Genomic DNA, 27,035 nt, shown 5'->3' with positions numbered 1-27,035 from the left:
AAAAAAAAAAAAAAGGTTACATGTTCCTCATGTTTGGGTGCCAGACTTCAGACCCCAGGCAGCAGTCTGCAGACTGCCAAAAGCTCGCACTTGCAGATGAAGTCAATGAAAGTTGTTCCATGAACAAAATACTTCAGTGCAAGCACTTAAAACAAAAACAAACAAGAAAAAGTATCTTGGACACTTCAAGCATCCAGAAGTTTTTGGACAGTTTCTCTACTTTATTTCTGTTTCTAATTGCAAAATTAAGGTAAGGTCACACCACTCAGCTTAATAGACAAATTCATTAGTATATATGAAACCCTCAGGTAATATAGTGCCACATAAAAGTTCTGTAACATTGTAAAAAAAAAGTGTCTAACTAATGCTGCTCACAGAACAGAGTTCAAATAGCATGATCTAAGAAGGAATGGGGCCACATGTTGAATGAGGAAGAAAAAACACTGAGCAGGTGTTCATTAAGCAAGTACTAGCTTTTGCACACTAAATGAAGCAAGAGCAAAGAGTGGAAAGCTAGCAGAAACATTTAATTAAGGACTGAATCATAACACAATCACACAAAGGAGGCAAATTAAGGTTACATAAGTGACCTTAACTGTAGCATCTCCCAACATAAATATTCAACAATATTAATAGTGTTTTCCTAATATTTTGTGTACAATAAGAGTTCACAATCAGTATTTAAAAATGCAGTCCTCCCATTTCTATAGTGTCTTCCTTTCAACAACAAAGCCAAAAGAAATGAAGCTGATGCTCAGACTTACGCTACCAAACTTACTCTGCTTCATCAGCACGAAGCTTGAATAAAGAGGCACAAGACAGAAAAGGCAGGTCACGGAGCATCAGTATTTCAGCACTGAATATACAGACACATACTTGCAGCTGATTTGTGTTTCTGAAGTTCCTCCAAGTGAACAAGAAACGTGCCCCATATTCACACGTCAGGAAACAGATCTCTGCCACTAGTACTATGTAAAGAGACATTCTTCTAGTGTACGACATCATTAAATGATTATCTACCCTACTCAGCTACTTCGACAGGGAGGAAGGTTGCTCAGTCTCCTACGACTCTGGTTACGTACACAGGTCTATCAGTATCCACCTGTCCACTGCTCTGCCCTTTAGCAGGAGGAGGACACAATTTTATTCTGTTTGCACAGCTCAGGCCTCAGCAAGACTCCAGGATTCTGGGAGACTATCCTGATGAGAAGCACTGCTGTTACAGCACTCCCCTCTGACTTCCATGGTTTCAAAATTACTGCTAGAACAGTGGTTCTAATGTTCTTATTCTTACACACTAACGTAGCAGGCAGACTGGAACACGATACACACCACACCTACATCAGGAAGTGCAGAAGTGCAACAGGAACAGACCTCTGGAATGCCAACATTTGAGCCGAGGGCCACGTGTCACCTGTCAGTGCCCAGGGCTTCAGGCTCTCACATGGCCCTACAGACTGCATGCCTACCAGTGCCTGGAGCACATTAGGTGTGCCGTGGGACCCGATCTTCTAATTCAGTTTCACCCAGAACAGCAACCCATTCCTGCACTCCACTGGATCATATGAACCAAAAAGCAGGGAGAAGCTTTCTTTGAGAGATTTTCCTCAAGAGACCATTTCTGATCTGAATGGAATTGCTGCTGCAGGTGACCACATCCCACTGGCACTGACTGGCGGCTACTCTGCCTCCCTCCAACTTTACACAGTTTTCAGGATCATTCCCATCCTTAGCAGACCTTTTCAAGGGCTCTGCTCCTCTGTTGATAAAGCAAGTAAAAGTATGAAGTCCTTTGTACAGAAGATGAAATTCATTAAGCTTTTGTTGCTGAATTTCAATGTTGTACAATCACCTACACAAAAAAACCCCACATGCATCCGAACAGTTATTCTTTGCATATGCAGTAATTATATCCAACTCATTAATTTTCATGTGGGTTTTGCAGTACTTGTCAAATTAGCCCTTTGAATGCCAGAGTCATTTTTATATGTGGAAAAAAAAGTATTGAGCTAATAATGAATAAAATTGCAGTAACAATAGTTCTTGCTATCTTTATAACTGCCTACATCCCAGTTTCTTCATGGATGTTAATATGCAATCCTCAATTTTTTTTGCCAACTGAACAGATGGTGCTTTATTACTAAAAAGGGGAAACAAAAACAGAGATAATGTTGAAAGAGTTGTGGGTTTACTTAAAGAAACAGACAGGCACTAAAACAGAAACCCCCAACTATTTTGGTGCAAGAAAAGTGGAGACATTAACTTCATGGGTATATTTTAAAGGCAAAGGTTTTCCTTCTATAGTGATTATACTACCCTAAATTTTAAGAAGCTGTTTACTCCCAGAGTGGCTCTGAATTCAGTATTTAGCTGACCTGGGCTGGAAGTAATTACTTCTAGAGGCTTTGAGTGAGATAAATAAAATGCATTAATTTATAGCGCAGCATAATTCCTTTGTACATGCAGCTCTTAGAACTATTTGGATAATGGCTAATAGCCTGTAATTTACTGAAAAATATTCTTCAAATAAAGTGAGTGAAAAGTAGCAGTGCCACATGAGGCTGCAAGACATAGGATACTCACAACGGGACCCAGAAAGCCAGGTACCGCTAGCTTGAATTTCTGTTCTCAAGCACAAAAGGCTTGAGAACTGTATTCCATAACAGACTATTTGATAACACTCATGTTGATTCTCTTAACAAGTCGTATAGTTTAAATGGTTACTTCTTTTGTATTTTCTAGTTACCACAGTGGTCAAAGCTCTGGCTAAAAAGTGTTTCAGTAACACTACGCAGACCAACTGACTTACACCCAGTAGCTTCATAAACAACAATCTCATCCCTTCAGTTAACTGTACTATAACATGACATGTTTTAAATCAATATTATTCCACCCCTTGGCTATTCATGAAATCTATATATTCCTCATCAGCTGCTAGAAAACAATCCTACATCATTCTTCTTCCTTGTCTTAGCTGCAATACTTCTTCCTTTCTGGCCATCCTATTTCAACTGAATCTAATCAATATGCCTGGCAGAAAACAGTTTCTTTCTTGTAGTGCTCAACCAACATGACCACTGACTGTCTCAGTTTTCTTTTCAAAGCCCTTCCCCATACTGTTTGGAGACTCTCTTTAATCTTCAATTTATGCATTACACCTACCTGCCAAATGGATATCGGGATAAGATTCCTCTTCCCGTGCACTAAGCTTTCCTACCAGGGACTTGTTGCTTTCTACTACTAGCATCATCTGTCTTTGTTCTTTTGCTAATACCAAAAAAATCTGCCAACAATGCATTTGCAACCTAGTGAAGAATCATACACTGCTTGTTTAAAACCCATTCTCTCTCATCACCTTTTACTACATTTTTTCAATTGCTTTGATTAAGAGAGCAAGTTCTTCAGGTTTTGATTTCTACTTCTGTAAAGTGCCATGCTTATCATGCACTATAAATGCTACATAATGATAATTAAAACCATTAATCTACTGCCAACAGAAAACTGCAACTGGATTAAAGTAGATTAATTTGTTCTAAACATTACAGTCTGTTGATTTGGTGGAAAATAATACCTAGGATGCCTGCTGTATTTCTAGATTGGTTTGTTTTGTTTCCTCTTTATCCCCCAGATTAACTCCTATAGTTTAGTACTTTGTTCTTTTCTGTAAAGAATCAACATTTACAAGAACTCAATTTTCTGATAGATTAGCTTTTCCAACAGATTAAACATTACACCTTCAGCAACAGCAAGTGTTCTGTGCCAATTTCCAGATACATGGTGGTATAAGCCAAAATACACAAGGATCTTTTGGTACAGTCGCCCAGCGTTAACACATCCCCATGCACATACCCACAAGTGCCTGCGAATACAACGTCATTAACATTCTTCAGCTGATAAATATTTTTTGCAAGTGCATGTTTCAAAAGCCTCATTAAAACACTGATGAAACAACAAAAAAATAAACCTCTAGCCTGATTTTAAATCAGCTCTTGTCCAGGTTCTAAAAGAAGAGCAAGTCTCAGCCCACACTGGTGTCACTGTGGAAGGCACCAGAGCACACCATAGGGCTTCTGCTGAATCTCAAGAAAAAGTAGTCAGCAGTAAAATCTGCAAGCAGGAGACAGACCACAAACTCATGTTTAGTTGCTGCTGCCAGCTTATTACATCTCTTACAGCAAGCTTCAAGGCAGTATCCAGTCTTCCCTGGTTACTTTTCCTTTAAACTCTCACTTTTTGTACAAAACACTTTTAAGTTATTCAGTGACAACCTATGAAAAACTAAGTAGGCAGAAAAGGACTTTAATATCCAGCTGGACAGCTTGAGGAATACTAAATTTTCTGGTCCTCAGGTGTGCCTGAGACACTTGCCCTTGTTTATCTTTATTCCAACATATACCCTAGGTTTACCATCTTGTCTTAGAGACACACACACAACTGTACATACAGAACTGTATTCTAATTTTATATTTAATTCAACACGTCGCTAAGGCTTAGAAGAACAGATTTGCCAGAAAATAAGCCCATCACACTCTGCAGTAATATTTAACACTGTAAGCAGTACATTTTTTTCATCAAGGAGCTCCCCATTATCAGACTCCTAACCTCTGGAATCTCAGTGTGGAAGACTTCCTGAATCAGGTCACACCACAGATACCTGGCTGGTGGCACAAAATGTCCCGTGTCCCCCACGCCCCCAGAACATCAAAACTAAACGCAAGAACCCATAGCACTCATTCACTGCCAGGCAGCATATTGCTAATTGGAGGCTTCTTGGCCATTGCGATCTACTGGCCAGGCACAGCTGCACTGCAGATCACACATCAGGACAAACAACTTCCTGAGGCCAAGGCACAGAAAACCCATGAGGTGGTGGTAAACCAACAAGAGAGGTTGCTACCAAGACAGTGGGCTGAAGCAGGTGAGAGTGACTACCTTGCATGCAAAGTCAATATTCCCTCACACGTAAATATATGCCCACAAACACATCTGAATTAAAAGCTGCTTCATATTTAGGTAAACAAAATTATTTAAAACAGCCATTTCATTTTTGTAAGCCCATTCACACTTTCTTGATGACGTGTCATGGTTTCTTCCATAGGTCTGCTGCCCAGAAAAATCAGGACTCTCTGAAGAGCGTCCTGTGGCACATCTATGGCACTTGAACATGCAAACCACAATAATTAAAGAGTTTCTGCAGTAACACAGTTCTCAAGATAAAAAGGTTGCCAACAATCCTTGACTTGTCAGCTGATCTGTAAGGACATGGCAAGAAACTCAACCAGCCAGCACTGGATGCACACAAAAAGGGACAGCTGCAAGAAAGATGGTGTGTACAACCACTTCACACAATCCAGGTCACTGGGAAGGTGCAACAGACACAGGATTCTTGTGCCAGTCTTATCCTCCACAGCAAGCTGGAGTAGCAGCAGTAGTTGTGGGGTGGCCCAGCAGAGTAAAGACTTAAGAAACACACACAATGACAAAAGGACTTAAACTGAGGTGCTAACACTAAGCAGGAAGAAAAACACACAGTTCAGGAATAAGCCTTTCTAATACATCAATAAAAGATGTAGAAAAATCCACCCAAATGCTAACAGCTCCGTACCTTCACAAATTCTTAGGAGAAGCAATTTAGCAGTTAAAATAGCTGCTGCCAAACCCAGAATCAATGGATGCAGTTTAACAACTGGACACTAGAGAGCAGGAGAAATGGATCTGGCAAAAACCTCCCTTTTAGAGATGTAATATCGCTGCACTGAGAGCAAACAGGATGTTAAAGACTTCTCTGCTACTGAAAGGTTTTAGAAACAGAGAAGTCACTGAAGCCTTACGGAGGCTCCAACAAAAACCAACTCATTGGCCGAGAGCAAATATTTTGATTTTATTTTCTTTTTCTGAATACTGACATGTGATACACAAAGTATAAACATGAGAAGATCAAAAGTTATTCTCACTTCCTTGGAATCGACCAGGACACGTAACCTGATGTTACCTGCTCTGCAACACCACAGTCTACACTTCCTTGCAGGTGGAAGTGCTGAATCCAGTGTTGTACATGTTGGGAACTGTCACAATACACATTGTGTTATTTGCACATAGCTCTCACCTTTAATTACTCTGTGTGTGCTTACCTGTCTTAGACAGACAGCACTCAATTTTGCACATTGTTTTCAAGTTCCAACAACACTATACAAAAAAGGGTCCAAGATCAACTGGCTTATCTGACAGCAGGCTACAAACTTTCCCTCAAAAAAGTGAGGGTTATCACTGAGACCTGACATTTCTGTCAAGAAAGACACAGTGATGACAAATCAGACGAACTACAGTTCTACTTGGGTCACTGCAACAAAAATATTTCCTGATCAACAGCTCCATATTAAAAATAAAATATCGTTTCCTGATGCAATTCTAGGAGATTAATTTAAACTTAAAGACAATATTTAAAACTTGTTCACCCTAAGAAACAGGCAAAGACATCAAATCTTACTATTTAATTAGTGATTAAACTTAGGATAAAACAAAGGAGCAATAAAGTTTCAAATGGAAGCTGGCAGATTCTCAACTGATGTTTCATTAACCCATACGGACACAGAGGATTTTTCCTCCATTTGGTTCCTGAAAGTAAATTTTGTGATTCAAATTATTATTGGACTGGTTTATAAATTTGATTTTTAATAGGGGAGCAGGGAAAAAAAAAAAAAAAAAAGTCCATTATTTTTATTTCCAAAGACATCACTCACTTAATAAAGACCTCTAGGCAGAAACTGTCCACTTACTAGCACACAGTTGCTAAAGGCTAAGTATTTACTTAAACAAATACACATGCGCACTATAAAGCATGTATTTAAGGTCTTACAAGCATTTTCATTTCCTTTAGGAGTCTGTGTTCCACAAGGAAACTCTTTCCTCCACGAGAATTAACCTGCTTTTAAAAGCTGTTATATTAACAAATCAGGTTTTATCATAAGAAATAAAAATCATTTGAATGTGAGGGATGAAGGAGGCTACCACATGTCTCTCCTCCCAAGACATGACAGCATCAGAGATTCCAGTGCCCAACTCCGCTCTCACCACAGGAGTGGCACCGAACAACTCAAGGGATCAGGACTTGGTGATGCTACTTAACTTTATTGCTTGGTAGGCAGAGTCAGAACACTTGCAACAGTCGATTTCTTCCCTGAGCCTTCTGACAGCCTATTTTTAATTCTGATAGGGTTTATAGCTTATGACAAACATAAATAAGTACTACTCATTAAAGACATGACAAGATACTACTGTGGATAACTCACTAGAAAACTAAAATCTTTCAATAACAAGCAAGAAGAAAATTATTTCCCAGTCCAGCCAGAAATGATAGCAACAAATTTCACATTATGCTTTTACAAACTAAATACAAGAATGCAGAGGTCTGAAAAGGCTACTCTCTCCATAACTTATCAAATGGAAACATTTCCTCCCATCATTCTTCATCATGCAGTAGCACAAACACCCCGGGTATACAGCAATACATTAAAAATGCTACACTTGGGATATAAAGAACAAACAGAGAGGAGAATAAAAAAATCCCTCTTTTCAGCGCATAACACTATTAATCTGAGACTAAGTTAAAATATAAGGCAAAATCACTCCACATTTAATGCCTGTGACGAGCAAGGGAATACTTGCTTGAGGAGCCCTTTGTTCTGATCCTGAAATGATCTAAAGAGATTCTGAATCAAACTGACTTCCAGGCATTAACCTGGTCATCACTAATAAGCATCTGTCTCTTCCTCTGCTTGCTTGCCTCTGTCCACACCAAGGCTTCCTATGCAATAGGCATTCATGTCTGATCCTTTTCGTTTCAGTTCCTTCACCCACAGATTTTCCTGCATTCAAATGCCCTGAAGAAGCAAGCAGACTATGAGACGAAAGGAAACATCAGTCAAGACAAACTTACATCTACGTCTTATTTCCTTCTTCTCCGCCCCCCCCTTTTTTTTATTTATTATTACAAAGGCTTTAGCTTTCAAATGTCATGGACGTAGTAAAAAAATTTTAAATACCAAAACCAGAGTTCAGTAACTCTTCAGAACTGTTATATGATTGTGTACAGCTACACCTTGAACAATACAGAATAGAGGGGCTTTCTAATAGAGTTAGGCATTGGATGATCTTTCTTTTGTTCTTTACTGTTATATCTTATTAAGTTTTGTATATTAAGACACATGCTTTGTGCCTACACATTATTAAAAAAAAAACCAAAACAAAACAAAACCAAAAACCAAAAAACAACAACCAACTAAATTGGCCTAAACATTAATTTTACATACCTTTTAGGGAAAATAATTTCTATCCAAGGTCTTTCAGTTTACTGAAATTACTTTAATGATACAACTGACACTATTACTATATTATGATTGGAAGGAAATCCCTAGAAATCCTTGGACAAAGTCTTCAAAGTGACACTATCATCAAATCTGCAGGGGCTAGTAGGTCACCTGCTATGGTATGACTGTACCCAACTCCAGCTCTTCTGCAGGTGACCTATCACATATTAAACTCATACAACAGCCCAAGTAGTGAGTTTTTCCATTTTGACAATTCTGGTGATGATGAATGCCTGCAAGAAAGGTCTTACGTAAGGAGAAACCTGTTTACACAAGCCAGGAACAGTGGGCCAGAAAAAAGAATGGAAAACTGAGAATCTGGAAGAGCATGTATTAGAAATCCATATCTTCTAAGATCACAGGGGAGTATTTATGTCACACATTGATAGGAAATAGCTGTAAATGAGAAAAACAGTTTTCATATTTAAAATATGAAAAAATTTCAATATTTAAACATTACCAATACCTCTGGGGGTGGTGGTTTTGTTTTGGTGAGGGTTTTTTGACCATTTTTGACAAACAAATAGAGCAGTATCACAGCTCTGCTGTGGTATGAAATCATCGTGTTCCATAGTAGAGCAGGAAGAACTCTGACACGACAGACAACATTTGGCTACCACTACCCCACTCCATCTTGGTAAAAAAGCTTTGCTTCATTACAGCTACAATTTATAGAAGGGGAGAGAAAGGACGCGAAGTTAGTTCAAAGTAATGATTTACAGTGATTTGTTTATTTGTTTTGGAAAAGCTTTTCGTTTACAGAACAACTGAACCCTAACTTCTGAAAAGACTTGAATAATTCATTACTCTTTATCGAAGCTATACAAATATAAATACCTATCCCAAGGGAGACAGAATATTATAAAAAGGTAAATTTTATTAAATCAAATGCTAAATATTGACCTCCAGTAACACCTCAAACACATCTATCTGGACAGTAAACACCCCATGCATTTATCATAGATTTGATTTAAGATAAACATGCTTCAGACTTGATTTTCTTCTTTATTATTTTTATTTTCAACAAGTTCAGACATAATGACTAACTATAAATACTTTATTTGAAACCAACAAAATAAATTAACTCTTACTGTACAAACTGAGGAACTTAAATTGAGAAGAGAGCTAAACGGTTCTTAAGCTTTTGCTATTGGATTGTTACTGCTGCATGCTGAGCTTTTTAATCATGATTTCACAAATCAAAATTTTAAACCAACAGGAGATGCCAAAAATTCAACAAGGCCAATTAGTAAGACAGGCAGAAAAAGATGACTACCTCAACTTGGAAAAAAATGGCATTTGTCTCAAGTCTGGTAAATGTCATCTCCCATTGAGAATACAGAAAACTCAAAATAGTGTGCTATAAATGGATACATTAATATGTGGAAGAAAAAGCATAGAAAACAAATGCACAAAACTACTGCCTTAAAACTGGCCAGACACTAAGCATCCACCCACCATTTAAAAAAAAAAAAAAAAAAAAAAAAGGTATAAGGAAAAGAAGAGCAAGACCACAGGTAAATATGAGAAAGGAATGCCAACAGAAGGTCTTTAAGAGGTGTTTGCTGTTCATACCACTACATAGTTTAGATGTAAGACTTCAGCAAAACATGATCAGCTTTTTATGATTAATCCCTTGTGTTATCCTCACACCCAGGAGCTCCACAGCCAAGAACATCAACAAGCTGAGTACTGCACAAGTACAGATCAAAGCAAGCACAGAGGCTGAAGGCAGGCTATAGCCCAAGCAGAACATAAAACACAGCTACAGACAACTGGGAGAGTTAAGAGAGACCATTGGTATGAGTCAGCATCAGAGATGACAGTAACTACCAGCAGACATATTTTAGACACGTAAACTTTTCCAAAGTAATATAGTCCTTTATTAAACTGATGCCTGTTGAAAAAAACCCAAAGACTACCCTCCTCTGAGATGCACCAAAACCTCTCTTCCAGCTTGTGAAGCAGGAAACGGATGCAGAAGACACCCAATAGGAAGGTGTAATAATAGTCAGCATGTTTTAAGTGTATTTGCACAGTCAGGTTAATGACTTATATCTTGGGGGTCTTTTTGCTGTTTATTTCTCATAAATACCTTTTCCTGTAATTTTCCCTTAAATTTCACTGTTGGACTGAATTTAAACAGTTTCCACTACAGCTGACAAGTTACAAATCAAAGAGATTGTCTACCAGGAAGAGGTGGCTATTCTCTACACATCTGCAAGTGTATTTCTGGTTTAAAAGATCTTTAAACCAGTCTTCAATTTTTTTTCATTATTATTAGTTTCTGTATTGAAGTAGCATTTGCCTTAGTTCCTCTTTTTGTAATTTCTTGAATAGTTGTGCATGTCAAATTTGTATTATGTATTCCAGAAAAACCCAGTTTGTGGAACTACCACATAGCTTTTTAATTCAAATTTCTTTAAACAGACCTGAAAGAAGATACAGTGCCTTCAAACATTTATCATCTGCTTACACAATTTGCTACTTACTGCTAAGCCTTTCACAGTCTTTAAAGGTAAAAATGTGCAATTTCATAATCCTTTTTAATTCACTCCACTTCAATTTTCCATGCTTAAAGTGATCACAACAGAGTTTTTGTTGTGTGGGGTTTTTTCTTTATGCCTATTTTCCATATACCATTCACTATCAACACATATGTTCCATGACATGCTGTTTCCAATTAGCAAAAACTCTTCAAAAAGTGTTTTTTTGTCAGTCCACATCCCATTGTGGATGGAACTGAGGCACAATCTCTGCCTAATTTTTCAGTACCAATGGGAGACTGCATTATAATTTCAGCAAGGTCTACACAGACACCCTTATATCACCAGCCTTTCCTGGAAAAGCAATAGGCAGGTAGTATGAGGTACGAAGACATTGCCAAATCCTTGACCTAAGATAGAGGTGCTTTGCTCCAAATGCTTTCCAACATGATAAAACCATTCTTCTCTAAATTGGATACTTCAAAAACTGATAAAGGTGTCTATCATACACACTAATTCCATTACTTATACTAAATTCCGGGTAAATTCCGAGTACATTAGAACAAGATAGCAGGGACACACACCTAGCAACTAAATCAAATTAAGTTACGTGGGGGGTTACACAGTTAAATTAAAAATACACTGAAGAAAACAAACATATATAGCATATATAAATTTAAACCAAGCAACACTCTTAATTCTTATAATTTGATTTTTAAGTTACCCAAAAAGAGAACTATCCTGCTCCCAATTTTTATTCCCATGCTCATCAGTTTCCACTCTTCCTTTCACAGAGAAGGAGAGAAGCAGACTGAAAGTGCTTTGAAAACCATCACCAGGTATTTCTGTTCCTTCCTAGGAGTAAAATGCTACCTGGATATTTTCCGACCTCGAATATAAAAATTCTAACAGACTTCTCATGCAATTGCTACAGTCGTACAGCAGTTACTGCAGGTCGTCCCTATTCAGTAGGATGAACCAGAAGCAGCTTGCGGAGCCCAGTCACGCAGCTGAGCCACTGTCTCACTGTGACAGAAAAGCCTACCTAGAATACGTAATGTATATACGTCTATGTTATAAAATAAAATTTAAAAAAAAAAAGCATGACACCAAGCACCGAAAGACAGCATTCACTTTTTTCAGTATTAGGGAAAAAAAACCTAAAACACCCCAAAAAAACAACACACACATCCCCCACCCCACCCACCCCCCCCAAAAAAAAATTAAAAAACCAACCAAAAAAAACAGCGCAGGGGAGGGTGGCAAGAAAACTTCTAAACTGCCCAAATCTGCTAGGTACACAGTATACATACAAAACAGTAATGCATTTTAAAAAGCTAAATCCATGTTCTAAACCTACAGTACTTTACACAAACAGGAAGCAGCAGTAAGAAGTAACAGCAACTTTTAGTTACCCTGCTTACTTTGTTTGCATCTCTCAGACCTTTCACAAACCATATGAAATTCAAGCATTAAAAATAGCATATAATACAGAATTCATGTTTAAAGCTCAGATACAACAGTTTGCAGTTATTTCTAGACTCAGTTCCATACTGTCCAGACAAAGTTTGCTTCACTGTCTGCACATGCACCTTCTTAACAATACAAAGATGAGCTGTTTTGTCATAACAAAAAAAAAGTTTTATTACATCATTTTTTTAAAATTGAACACCCCACTAAGAAAATAGTTAATTTCCTCTATAGAGAGACTAAGGTAATAAATGATATCTTCATTCCTGTATTTGTCTATGAAGTTACTTTTTGAAAACAGTAATTTTGCATTCAAACCAGTAAGAAGACTGGAAACAAAAAGCTATTAAAAAATTATGCTGAGAAGGAATGTTCAATACTTCCCTTTGCTTCCAATCTCACTAATGAGGAATAATTATTGAACCACAGAGATGAACTAGTGAAAACCGGAGCTTCAACTGGTAAGAAGAGGCCAAAGGGTAATGAGGTAAACTTTCCTTTTTCAAATTGGGTGGATCTTACAAAATCTGCCAAAGAATACTTAAATAATAGGCTGTGTCTAAGAGGTATTAACAGTTATCTCTGAGCACCAACAGAATATGGCAGAAAAATGCAAATATAATTCTTTAAATTAGGGATTAAAGGAGGTGCTTAGGAACTCACTGTCTGTAAATTTTACTTCAATTCCTCTGAAAAAAGTAGTACGCACTTCATAAGCAACTGAAACATAACAAAATTATCAACAGCCAACATGATTTTTCAAGAATGAGTCATGTCAGGCTAACTTAATTTCCTCTAGTGACAGGATAACAAGACTTGGGAATATGGGAGTGGTAGTAAGTATCATTTATCTTGACTTCACTAATTGTCAGAAAAACTTACAAGACAGTCTCAGATGCAAGCATACCTAGCTGGAAAAATTATATTTAGTAATAAACATTTCACTATCATGGCTCATTTAAAGAGAGATTGCACTGGGATGTGTCTTGAGTCCAGTACTTTTGAATATTTTCATTAACAGGATAACAGAACAAAGTCAACTTACTGATTTTTACAAAGATGACTAAGATTGCAGCAGCTACAAAGATGCTGGACAAAAGGTAAGAATTAGAAACAAATCTTGGCAATTTTGAGAAATATCCTAGGAAAATAAGAGACGGGTAGCACACCTCTAAGACAAATGTCCCATGCTGGAATTGAATAACACCAACCAACACAGCAAATGCAATGCGAGAAGTGATGATCAAGAGGCTAGCACTGCAAAGAAAGATCTGGATGCTGCGCAACTGGCTCCCACACTGAAAGTGAGACAACAAAGCTAATTGGAAACGTGTGGAAAAGCACCACCTCCTTTCATTCAGCGAAGCTCTAACAGGTTCTGAGATTTTCTAACAAGTTCTAACAAGTTTCATGAAAAATTTAAACAAACAGAAAATTATTCAGGGAAGAGAAGAGTAAATGACATGTCTAAAAAGCAATGAAAAGGGAGAAATCACAATGGTCTTCCAATATATACATGTCAACTGGGAATATATATATATATATATTGGGGAATATACTCTCCAACTGTAAGTTCAGGTATGTGGAGAGTTGAAGAAGGACCCTACAATATACTTCCCTCAATTATAAAAAAGAAAATTTCATTCACACAGCACAAATAAATACCAACAACAAAATGCTTTAATAGTAAACACCCAAAAAAGCTGAATCAATTTATTTTAAAAGCAGCTGTAAAACCTGTCTTTAACAACAGACCAGACATACCCAGAAGTGACACAGCTGTAGATGATCTCAGCATTGGGCTAAGACTAGGGGACACAGTCTTTGTGCTCTTTTATCTGCACTGTTTCTTACCACTCGCGTTATTTATTTACATATGAGAAACATGAAGATAAAACATCACCTCAAATGTCTACTTGATCTTGCTGTAGTGAACTCACATGTACAACTGTGAATTCCCCAAATACAGGGGAAATACCTTCCACAGTCATTCATTTCAGATTTGTGCATCTCCATGCTATTCGTAACATCACACAACCCTTACATACATAGCTCATTTATCTTTCCATACACAAGCCAGAAAATTGGGGGTTCTCCCTCAACAAAAATTATATTTGACGCATTAAAAAGTCAAAAGGAAATGCTGGGGCAGAATTGCAAAGGCAGAATTTCTGAACTCCAGTAGCAAATTTAGCACATATTTCCCTATCATTGGGAGCAGATGTTCTTAGGAAGGTTTCTTGCTAAATTCTGTTTGCAACTTTAAAGGCTCTTCGGGTGCAGTCATATCATATACTTCCATAGCACTATGTCTCTCATTTTAAATCAAATCCATTTTATCACTCAGACTGAAATATGTAGCTTACCTCATTCACACACCTATAAAAATACCATGACAGACTGTATAAGGAAGCAGCTTTGCTTTCTATGCACAGCTTCTCTGCAATCACACAGGCACAGTGCAATTTAATACTTTATATACAGTCTAACCCTAAAAGAACTTATGTATCAGTGGTACCACAGGAAAATCTTTTGCAATATTCACTTTGCAGAATCTCGGAATACTTATTAGTGAGACCAGACGACAGTAGGAAACCTAACAGTAGACAAGATATAGGATACCACCACTTTGAAGCCATGGTACTTTCTTAATTAGAAAAATCAGGAATAGGTTTCTCCAAAATACACAGTGAAAAAATGTTTCATTCTACTTTATGTTTACAAGTACATCTCCACCAACATTGCAACAGCTGGAAAAGTGCTGATGGAGAAAAGAGGGCTTCCTCTTCCCTCAATACGTGAACCCAGACTGTTTGCACTGCCTCCTGCACAGTAATCATCAGGTGGCAAATTAATGCTTTTACTGTTAACTGACAGGTGATCATTTTGTAGATATTCATGGCTGTAAACACTACAGCTCAAGGTATTATACTGAAAATAACAAAGTAAGTGTTGATAGCAATACCACCTAACTACTAAGACACCCATCTTAGCAAGTAGAGCAGGTTTTCTTTAAAACAGTTTACCAACCTCTCTAGGACAGATTTTAAGGATTTGGTTTGTATACAGCAGGGGAAAAGGTGAAGGAAAGATTTGGCAAGTGACCCAAATGTTAGACATTTGTATTGCAACACAGGCACCACTAATTTCTGTTGGCAAAGGGATTACTTTGTTTCTTTTTCAGATGGGGGATGAGAGGAGCTAGAAGAATTGACAAAGAACATTCTCACAGTCTGAGGAAGAACTTCCACAAGTTTATTCACTGACAACTTGGTCTTTTAAACGTGGGAAACAAATACATTAAACAACTACGAAGAGCAACAGTAAGTGTACATTTAGAAAGCTCGGACCCAGCGTATGGAGCCTACTTCTGTCATTTAAAAGGGCCAGTGACCAAGATTGCATAACAGCACTTCCTAATGTATGACCCAACCTTAGCCAGGCAATGTCTGAAAGCTGATCTTAAACTTGAGAAGTAAAACTTCTTCCTTCACATGAAAGGAGATTTACCACTGTGGTGACTAACCAGGAGATCTGGGGAACACAAAGAACTACAGCCAAAGGCACAGGGAGAGGGAGAAGGGAACGGTAGGCATTGACAACAAAGCTGTCAGTTCAAGATACTAAAACTCTGCTCAGATACCAAATCTGTGAAACAACTAGTGTTCTTGCCTCTTCTTCCTTTCTCTGCTCACCAGGGTAACTTAGGTACAGTGAGGGACAGAAACAATCAGACTATCTGCCTGGCTACTACCATTATGATTTTTACTTATGACTTTGTTGTTTTGTTTGGTTTTGGGGGGTTTGGTTGTTGGGGTTTTTTGGTTGGGTTTTTTAGGGGTTTGGGGTTTTTTTTGTTTTTTGGGTTTGTTTTTTTTTTTTTTTTTTGGGGGGGGGGTGGGGGGATCCAGCTCCACAACACCAACCTCTGGATTACATGAAGAAATTTGATGCAAAACCAATTTAAAAGCTGTTTGTGATAACTGGTTTAACAGTCCAGCATTTTACTTCAGCCGATGCTGTTTCATCTTGGGTAGCATCTCTTCTCTTCTGCACGTTGAAGTGTGGCACATTTTTAACTGAATCCATCGAGCTTTTCTCCAGTTAGAGATCGAAAAGACTGGAGCAGTCAGGAAATGCTGGTTCAGATAAGCACACCAGAAGGCTGATGGGCACTGTGAAAACTGCACCAGTGCTTTGTAGCAACAGTTGTTAAAAGACTGGCTTGCCCTTAAACTACAGGTTTAACATTTTTACTTCAAAGATCAGCTTGCCATGAATACGTTTAACATTTTCACTTTAAAAAGGCAGCAGGAAAAAAAAAAACACTTTTAAATTTACTTTTTAATTCTCTCACAGGCAAAGCCTTGTGGATAAACTGGGAATTTTTCCTCCTGTGAGGTATAGATCTCCACCTTGGAATTACATCTAGCAGCACCTCATCTCACTGCTGCCATGTTAAGACCCTTCAGAATTTCAACAGCTGTGAGCAAGACAGCTGTGTGCAGGTACCAACACTCCTCCCAAAAATGGGAGCATCCTGGAAGCACTGCAGCATCACTTCAGCTTTTGGTTGGTTTTTTTTTTTTATATGCCAAATATCATGCCATAGGTGGTCCTTTAAAGACTTTCACTGCAGCCACTGAATTTGATTTGCCACTCTCCTTCCCTTCTACACTGAGAAATAAATAAAACCTGCAAAACCTATGAAGCCAGCACCACAAGGCCTAAAAGCAAGGGCTGGCAGACCTGGAACAGGCACACTTGGAAGGCAAGCAATTGCAAAGGTGACAGGGGAAGGAAAAGGAGAGAAAAGGGAAGAGGGAGTTGCTGTTTTCCCTTGGAGCATGTATGAAAATTAATTTCAAACAATCAAACAAAAGAAGTTGCCAGGAATCAGTTACAGTAACAGTGGAAATCAGCATTCCGAATCCTATGCTGTGATCAAATTACAAAGAATAAAATTAGCCAGAGAATATCAAATGGAACAGCACTTCACTTTCCTTTGTTCTGATTTCTTGCACTGTGAGAAATTAAAATGTACTTTCCTTTACAAAAAAAAAAGCCACAGGCAGTGATGGCCTGCATATCAGCCCAGATTTACAGCATGAGAGTGAACAAAAAGGAGGTGTAGCATCTTTTATCTCTTAGTACTCCGCACAAAGCCTGACAGCCCTGCTGCTTGAAACAGTCAAATCACAGAAATTTAAAAAAAAAAAAAAGAGAAAAAAAAAAAAGAGCGAGAGAAAGTCTGAAAAGGGGATTTATCAGAAACAAGCATTCATTTTCTGTTGGTGGAACTTTTAAGGGTCTGGAGAAGGGGAGGAAGTTTAAAAAAAAATTAACACAAATGTCAACATGTGATTCAGGATTATAGCTCATTTGCTCTCTAAACTGAGAAATTCTCCAGAGCAGTTACTTCATGCAGCCTGGTCTCTCTTCTCCTGCAGTGACACTGTGTATTTCTACAGCAAAGAGCAACTCTACTTGGCAGTTTTGTTAAGAAGGAAAGCAAACCATTGTTTTTCACCTTCTCTCATCTACCAAAATGTTGCATCACAAGCACAAAACAGACAGTGCTACATCAGCTGGGTAGAAGACAGTTGTAGCTTGCTGCCTGGCTGTGCTCTTTTATGTGCCTTTTTGTCTTTCCAACAGGTTCATTTACTCTGGCCATCTTGTCTGTAAAAGTTCCAGGCTCCCTTACGGACTGAAGCCTCAGTACTCCAAGTACAGTAATGACTGACTGCCAGCTCTGAATTCAGCAGTGTTGACTCTTAACTTCAAAAACCATCCTAGGAAATCACCATCATGAAATTCATGCCATCATTATAAACTGTAAGCCAGCTGTTTTTCTTTCTGAAGTATCTTTAATTTCATTTTATTTTTCCCTAAGTTACTACACAAATGTCACTGCCAAAGACTTATCTCTTGCAAAGATGCTGGGATAGTACCAAAATAGTCATAAAATCTAAACATAGTTTATAATCAAATTAATGCTAAACAAGACAAATTATTATACTTTGCTTATGCCCTGGGCTTTCTAAGCTGATCTAAATCACAGCTCCCTTTCATATGTCCGATGCAACTGGACTGAAGCCTGAAATATAGTTTAGAGCCTTCCCATACCTTCCACAGTTTCTGTTTAAAAATCTCATCTTATGTTCTAGATCTGCCAGAGTGTATCACAATTGTTTGATCTCCCTTGATTTCATACAAGATAAAAAGATAGATTCTAAATATATATGATATTTAGACAATCACATAGAAGATGTATGTATCATCATGAACATGTATCACTTGTGTAGAAATCCTGTTTTTTCAGTAGCTTTATTTTGGGCTGTGGCTTGGTGGTTTCCATATTTTTTTGTGACCATGTTTCCCCTTCTTTTGCAGCTTAAGAACTGTGCAGTAACAGTCAAGCACTTTTATTTTCAAACTGGCCCTTAATCAACACCTCAAAGAGCATCTGTAGGTTGTTACACATGGACTGGCATAATTTCTAGCAGCTCTTACCTGGCACAGGAGACTTATAGCGAGCATGCTGACAGCCAAGTTTATTAAATATGCAAAAGTAACAGAGGGCTTCATTTCTTCTGGTTTGCAGCTCTTAATTTTTGCTCAGCCTTCCTCTCTTATTCTAGAATAATGTTCATTAAGCTTCAGCACAACCAACTTGAACCTCGAGGGAACATACACATTCTCAACAATGTACCAGACATTAATAATGTTAAAGTCTGTATTTTCTCACTAACAAAATCTTCCTTGCCGCCTCAAATTTTGGTTAGGGACCTTGAATATTAAAGATTAACACACTTAACCCAGTACAGCATACAGTCTTCTTAGACTGAAGCATAACCTTGACTCATGCCTGAATTCAACTGACTTTTAAGATATTAACCACACCACCCAAAACTATCTTTCATTTGGTTTTCATGTTTTCCATTGTTTACTTGTTGCATGAAATCTCCATACAACTGCTCTGTTCATACTGGAAGAAATTTGAAAGATTACCTGTTAACCTAAAACCAGAGGATTGTTATAAATGCATGGAAAAAAATAGTTGCTCTTCAGCCACACTACAAGATCTTTCCACTGCAACACCCTACTGATCACTGCTTCTGTCTGCAGATCAGCCCACATACTGACAAATACTCATGTTCCCAAATGAATATCATCTTTTATGCCACAGGAAGAGGTTAGTAGCCATAGACAAACCAAATTAGTTGTTGTATTACACAAGCAGGCTACAGTTCTACCCTCCTATTGCAATCACTTACCAGCAATGTCAAAATAAAACCATGCTCTAAGTTCGAGCAACACTTCCCTCTTGACACTTTTCCTTTAGTGGATTGACCCTAATCCATAGATCCATAGCTGAAAATAACTTTTAGCTGGTATCTTCAATTTATGAGGCTGTCTCAAAAAGAAAGCAAGAAGCGGGGGAGGGGGCAGAAACTTTTGTGCTTGCTAATAAAGAAATACTAAGCAGTTGGGAGTGAGGGAACAGATGAACAAACATGGAACTTTGTGTAACCTGTAACTTTATTATGCTTCCATCCTATCCTCAGGGAAACCCAAATATTAAGAAGTGGGTGACTCATTTAAACTCTGTAGTTCAAAATTTGCTTTCAGTATCATGAAGAGGAGAAAGGCATTTGTTTCAACTAGTTTGCGTTGTTGGAACTTGCAGCAAATGAGTACTTCTCTTTGTAGCAAACAATAAGAGAATTAACCAAGAGAGTTATACTATTTGATATGCAACATTGAAAATTAAACATGAAGGGTGACTGATTAGTTCACAGTTAATAATGCATTCTTCCTTAAAAGAAGAAGAAAAGAACCAGGCATGGTTCTAACAGAGTCCAAAGATGACAGGTGACAGAAAGCAGTGACCTCAGATGACTGTTCTAGGACCACATCCCAAAACCCAGCACAATTAGCACTAATTGGTCAGCAGCCTCAGCAGAAATGCCAAAAATCGAGCAAGCACTGAAAACCAGTCTCTTCATCTCCCCAGAAAGGATGCTTTCTTAAGGTCAGAAATTTGAAACACCAGTGCAGAGAAGCTAGCAGTTCCCCTGTTAGCGCAACACTGGAAAAAACACTGGAAAAAAATAGATACAGGGCTCATCAGCAACTGAGAAGCATCTACATCAGCAGCAGCATTTCAATTTGTTACTTCACTTGCAGCACCAGCACCTACCATATTTACTATACACCAGTAACCACCAGTAAATATAGTTCCATTACAACTATGAAGAATTTCTTTCTGTAGTGCAACCCAGGACATCAGTTACCAGGAATGCTATTGACATCTTCCATGCACATTCAGTCACCCAGTTACGCAGAACTGCTTAAAGTTACTACTTCTTTGAAGTAAAATGCTTTGCAGCAAAGCGTATCAAGACCGCCTAGCATGAAAACATCATAGGGCAGCCACAGGTCTGCAAGCAGTGGATACAAAATAGGAACCTTGCAGGGGAACTTTGGAAGTATTGTAGCAGTTAGTCTGGATTAAAAGGAGAGGGGAAGGCAAAAGGGAGGGCAGAACTCTTCCAAAGTCCATGATGACTAGCAGCGACAGGACAGATTCAAACAGCACTATTTTCCCAGCTACATCATGAGTGCAGGTGTCTTAAAACAAGCTCAAATGATCTGCATGAAGACGGAGACAAGACAGTCAGTTCTTTAGATGGGAACTGGTGAAGCACTATATTGTTTTAGGCACCGACTGCTTCAGAACTTCATGAATTTGGGCAGGGTAATTGAGTCCTAAGGGAAAGAGGAAAAAAAAAATTGCTCCCTGAAAAATGGCAGCAATCAAAAAGCACTGTGGTAAAATACTATGGTAAGATGGTCTCATATATCAAATATCGATCCAGCTCCTGTAAACACGTGAAGTTCATGGAAGTAAATTTTCCCATTAATCCAACATTCATGCCTTAATATAACTACCCCATATTATATATTCATTTTCATTCTCGCTGCAATAGCAAAATATTTTCAGGAAAAAAAAACAAAACCCACACACATCAGATTTTATATGTAAAAGGTTTCTAAAGGCATGTCCTCACACCCTCTGTCCTCCTTTCCTCCCTTCCAAATTACTACTGAAATGCTATTAAAAAAACCCAACCTTATATGCTAGAACCCATCTTCCCATGTTAAGATGCATTCTGCTTGCAAATAGGAATGATTGGTGCAGCAGTTAAAAATACCAAATTTATGAAGCTTTATGTCTTCTCCCATTTTGTTTCTTCTTGTTTTCTCACAGAGGAACAATTTCTAGAGAAGCCTGATAAATACACAGAGCACTAGAGAGCAGTCTTCTGTAAAAAAAGATTTACCCATTTATTATATGGTTTCATTTGGCACTGATGATTAGACAAATGGCAAAACAAAACAGTTACATTTAGGTCAGCCTCATCACTCGGGACATGCACAACTTTTCCTTGAAAGGGGCTAGTGGCATGTTCTTCTTTTTGAGTTTTTAAAACATCATCTGAAAATGCAAAAGTAAGGTGGGGCAGCAGGTTAGACGACAGGAAGAAGTTTTATGTTATATTGAAGCGCCTGAAGCGCCTTCTCATCACAGCCACAAAATTCAGATACACACCAAATGCCTGACTGTACCACGTTGTTACCATTGAAGTTACACTTCAGCAAAAGGATTTGCAAATGAACACGTGCTACAGCTGTAGAGCAGACTCATAGCAGGCTCAGATTTAGATCAAAATTCAGCACGGTAGTAAGAATTTTTCACACGGGGTAAAAACATGAAGTTCCTTTTGATAGGAAGTGGCAACACAGTCACAGCTGAAAACTGCTGTACTATAGTTTTGACTATTTTAGTCTTCACTCATAAGCTAATAGGGCACCAGCACAGAGAATCGTAGAAAATCGCCGAGTTCTAAGATCTCTGGAGGTCAACAGTCAAACCTCCTGCCAATTTCAGGAGCCAATTTCAAAGCTAGGTCTGGCTGCTAAGGACCTTTATCAATCACAGCTTTTAATACCTCTAGAGCTGGAAATACAACAGCCTCTTTGGGCAGCCCACTCCAGTGCTCAGCTACAACTGCTGTGCAGAATCATTGCCCTTATGCCCAACTCCCGTGCTGCAGCTTGTTCCCACTGCTGCTTTCCCTTTCACAGAGCACCTCCAAGAAAAGCCTGGCTCCATCTCCATCTTCTATAACAACTACCCACCAGGTAGGTAGTGACAGCATTTGGAAACCCCTGGAACCTTCTCCCCTCCAAATTAAATTAAGCCAGCCTCCTCCACCTCTACTCCTGTCACGTGCTCCAGCCTCCAAACACTGGACTCTCCCAAGTCTCTCAGTGTCTTTCAAACTGGGGGCCTGAAACCAACTGTGGTATTCTAGACTTGATCTTATGAGTGCTCAGGAGACAAGAATAATCACTTGTCCCTGTCTGATGGCTACAGTCTTGCTCAAAGAACCTGTACCAATGAATTGGATTATTCCCTTCTCAGGTACAAGAATTTGCTTTGGGATCTTTTTGTTGCTTTTTTAAAGAACTTTACGGGGTTCCTGTCAGCTCATCCCTACCACTTGAGGCCCCAGTGAATGGGAACATACTGAAGATTCCTCCACAATCTGGTATCTTTCACAAACCTGCTGAAGGTGCACTCTGACCGACTGTATGGATTCATAACTTTGCTAAACAGTACTAGCCTCAGCCCCCACCCTTCAGGAACATCAACGACCCAGCCAGTTTTCTTCCCACCTTTTGGCTCATCTATCCTGTCCATGTAACCCCACCTTGACCACCAGAGACTCTGTCAAATGTCTTTCTAAAGTCAAGATCAGGGAACACTACTGCTTTCCCCTCATCCAAAATGGACAGCAACAACTTTCTTACAGAAAGCAACCAGGTTGGGCACCCTTCTTATAATCCGTGCTGGCTCTTCACAATCACCTTCTTGTTCTTTTATGCTTGCTTACTAAACTAAACTGTTGCCTGGGGACTTATCAAAAACATTTTCTTTAAAGACTGAGGACACATGGATTCTTGGGAAAAAAAGACTTAGCTCCTAAATCTCTCTGTCAAGAGGTCTTCCCAATACTTTACCTACAAGTTTCTCCTCTAAATTCTGTCTGTCCTTCTTAGTCCATCTCCAATCACAACGAGAGTCTGCATCTGTGGTAATCACCTGTCTTCATAAATCTGCTTATCCTGTCCTCAGGAAGGGGATGGGAATTCTCAGGATCTCATCTCTCTCTAGTTTAATGAAAACAATAAAATACAGTGCCACTATTCCACTGATTTTTTTTAACTAGATCCCTCCAAAATTCCAGAAGGAATCAATCTATAACATGCTGACAGTTAACAGCATCTTGCCTATACACCAAAGCTCTTAACTGTCCTTATCTGTCACTGGTAAACCTCGTACAAAAGTGCAATTTGATACCAATAAAGATTAAGTTCCATTATAGCTATTATACTTCCAAACTGAATTTCATTTGTTGTCCATACTTCCAGTTTTCATGTCTTTTGACTTATGGGATAGTCATTTTCAGCCTTCACCTACCTCATTTTTCTAAAGCCATTAAACTTTCTCCCTTCAGCCTTCCATTGCTTCTGTAGTTGTGATTGTTCTATAATAAATGCCAGTAACAAATCAATTTTCATCTGCCAGGACTTCCAGATGCCTATCATTTCAAGTACTCTTTCACCAGTATTCAGCATTGCAACTTTTAATCCATATCCAAAAAGAAATTATGTCCATCTCATTCATTTTAAATGATCACTGACTTAGGTGCATTCTTAGCTTATTCACGTTTCTCCAAATTATAAGGGTTTTTTGTCATTTCAGTCACTAAACACCATCATGCTATCTGTTGCACTTTTAAGCTCTGTAAGTCTTCATTAGCTGCATGTTAAACCTGTTCTGCTTACCATACACCCAAGTCATGCTCCATCCCACTCCTGCACATATGCGATCTCATGAAATCACGACAAATGCCAGTTCTTCTACAGTCATTTTTAACACAAACAAGGTGTGGGTGTTTGGAAGTAGGATGGTTACACACTTCTGTTAGATAAAAGCTAAACTCACAAGATGCTGATCATTAGATATTATTTAATAAATCTCCTGTTTCAAAATACACCTTTTTTTTTTTTTTTTAACCAGTGCACTTTTAGCCTCATTGTATTTCAGTAGATAACAGTCATTATATCCAAGGTTCCCTTTAATTCTGCCCTCCTCCCTTCTTTAAGGTTTTATAGTAGACCTAGATCTAACTAGAATGTCCCTCATACAACTAGAACAATACTGAGCAGCACAGACTTAACTTTCACATCTAAAAAAAGAAATCATCTGCATAATTCAGCAATGCTTTTGATGACAGATGCACTGCTTCATTTTCCAACCAACAACTAGCTTAATACAGTACTCTACTTCAGACCATGCTTCCAAAATTAGCTTCTGTTCTCCCTTCTCCTGTCCAATAGATATGTATTACATCACAGCTGTAATGCCTTCTCTTCATTCACACTTGATTACCTGCATTTCATACCCAAATGTGATCAATTTACTTTATTTTCTAAATCAACTTGAAGTCATATGAACAGGAAACTTTGTTGAATTCGTTGGAACCAGGATCGACCTACCCATCTCCCAAGACAGCCTTTCACACTTTTTTTGCCCTAATCCCCACCCCCACCCCCCACCCCCATCACCTTCACATTTTTTTCAAAATTTCATAGTAACAGAGCCTTTGCTGCTACTCTCAAAATTCAATGTAACATAAATATCCTCTGGAATGAAATCACCAGTATCACAGCAAAAGAGGATTTTGGCTGACCCCAGCATTCGCTGTATTTTTAACTTTCTGTGGTTTTATAAATTTAACACTAGCCATAAAAAAAATTAAAGGCAGTAAATGAATGAATTGCATTTCAAGTTACGTATTCATAAAAAAAGAGCTACAAGATACATATTTCTGATGCATGGTTTATCTTCACAGCTGAGGAAGTCAGGAACTCATTTAAGTTACCATGTATCACATCCAGATTGAAGACTCACATTGGATCAGGTTTGAGATTTCAAGTATTTTATATGAAGAAACTTATTTTTAAAGACGGTTCTGCTCAAGAAGTCATCGCAGAAGAAATGAGAAAATACCCTCTCACCTACTAGCTATGTTCCTCAGTCTGTTCTGCAGTGGATGAATGCTCCAGTCCCTGACTGTTAGCAATGTGTTTCAAAAATACCAGTCCAGTTCCACGAGCAGCATACGTATTTCCAGGTAATCCTTTACCTGCCTGACAGATGTGCACTATTCTTTTACTTCTGTCAAGGAAGTTAAAGAAAGCTTCCCTATTTTCTCCTTCATTTTCATAAGTAATAGTGTAGTTCCAGTCTCTCAGAAGAGATCTATTGATTTGTGCCTTACTGTGATGTTTTTCTGTTCCCAATGACATTCTAAATTCATTCTTGTCTGAGCTAGTTGGATATAAGTAAGCCATTCTTTAACGAACAATCACATATTAGCAAGAACACAGAGCAAATGACAGCCCCTACCAAACATTTTTCTGGTTGTTAACTTTGAGTGTCAACACGTTACAAAAGAGTTATGAAACAAAGCTGCTAACAACAACCAAGCAAAACTTATTAGACAGTGTCCTGACAACAAAATGCTAAATGTACATATTTTGCCCTCATTTACCACTAATTTCAGTGTAAAAGAATCAAACAGCAATACTAGTGAAAAGTCACATCTTGCAAAACTCACCTTGGTACAACAAAATTAGCGAAAGAACAAACAGCAGAAGTATCCTAAACCCTGGATTTCCTGTTTATCAGCAATGCTGTAATATGCTACCAAAGTGTTTATTTTCATTTCTGCTTTTAAGAAATTTGCAAAATGAAGACTGAACATGGAGCGCTACTATTATACGAAGCTGCTAATAAGAGAAAAAATTACTACTTTCCCCAGTACAGCTCAATAATAAATTCTTGTTTACTCTTTAGTAAACAGTGCGTTTTAAAAACAAACTCTTAACTTCAAGAATTTGCCTTAAATATTTAATTGGCACTTTTTTTAATGTTTATTTCACTGGCACTCAGTTATGCTTCAGAGGACACCTCACATGAAACATTTAGATGATAGCTCATGAAGCAACTCCCCTGTACACGATGCAATAATTCATATACTCTTTAGTAAATGACTTCTCTTCAGCAGAACTGAACTATATTAGTGTATCCGCAAAGTTCGCAAGACACATACGAACTTGTGAAATTCCGAAGACAGAAGTATACAGAGCACTACAAGAAATCCTTCCTGACAGTCAGTGCTGCTTTTAAGGTGTAATTTCCATACCATTTTCTCATCTACGTATTAACATTTCCATCACCAGACTCTCATATATCATTGCCTTACATTGACACCTGCTGGAAGTGACTGGGACTGTAAACCATTCCTTTTTTCCCCTCAATCAGTGCCTGATTTAACTCTACAGGCAGACCGCTAATTCTGCTTCCAGTAAACTAACCACAGATACCTGAAAGAGCTAAGCTGCATGACATTTTAACGAACAGAAAAACATACACTGTGTAATTTTAAACCACAGAAAAATTCCCAAGGCTATCACTGCAGAGGTTCTCAATCAGAAAACATAATTTAGTAACAGCCTTTGAGAAGATTTTTTTTTTACTACCCCTTGGGTAGATTTAAACTCAACAAAT

The 27,035-nt window shown here is 38.3% G+C and overlaps 1 protein-coding gene across 6 annotated transcripts in view; it reads right to left on the bottom strand.

Moving 5' to 3' along the window:
* Nucleotides 1-27,035, bottom strand: part of UTRN (utrophin) — a 386,536-nt gene that overhangs the window by 186,165 nt on the left and 173,336 nt on the right. The window lies entirely within an intron of this gene.

This window comes from Falco biarmicus, chromosome 6 (genome assembly GCF_023638135.1).
Source record: "Falco biarmicus isolate bFalBia1 chromosome 6, bFalBia1.pri, whole genome shotgun sequence".
Classification (NCBI taxonomy): domain Eukaryota; kingdom Metazoa; phylum Chordata; class Aves; order Falconiformes; family Falconidae; genus Falco; species Falco biarmicus.
This window is presented reverse-complemented; position numbering and strand designations above follow the sequence as displayed.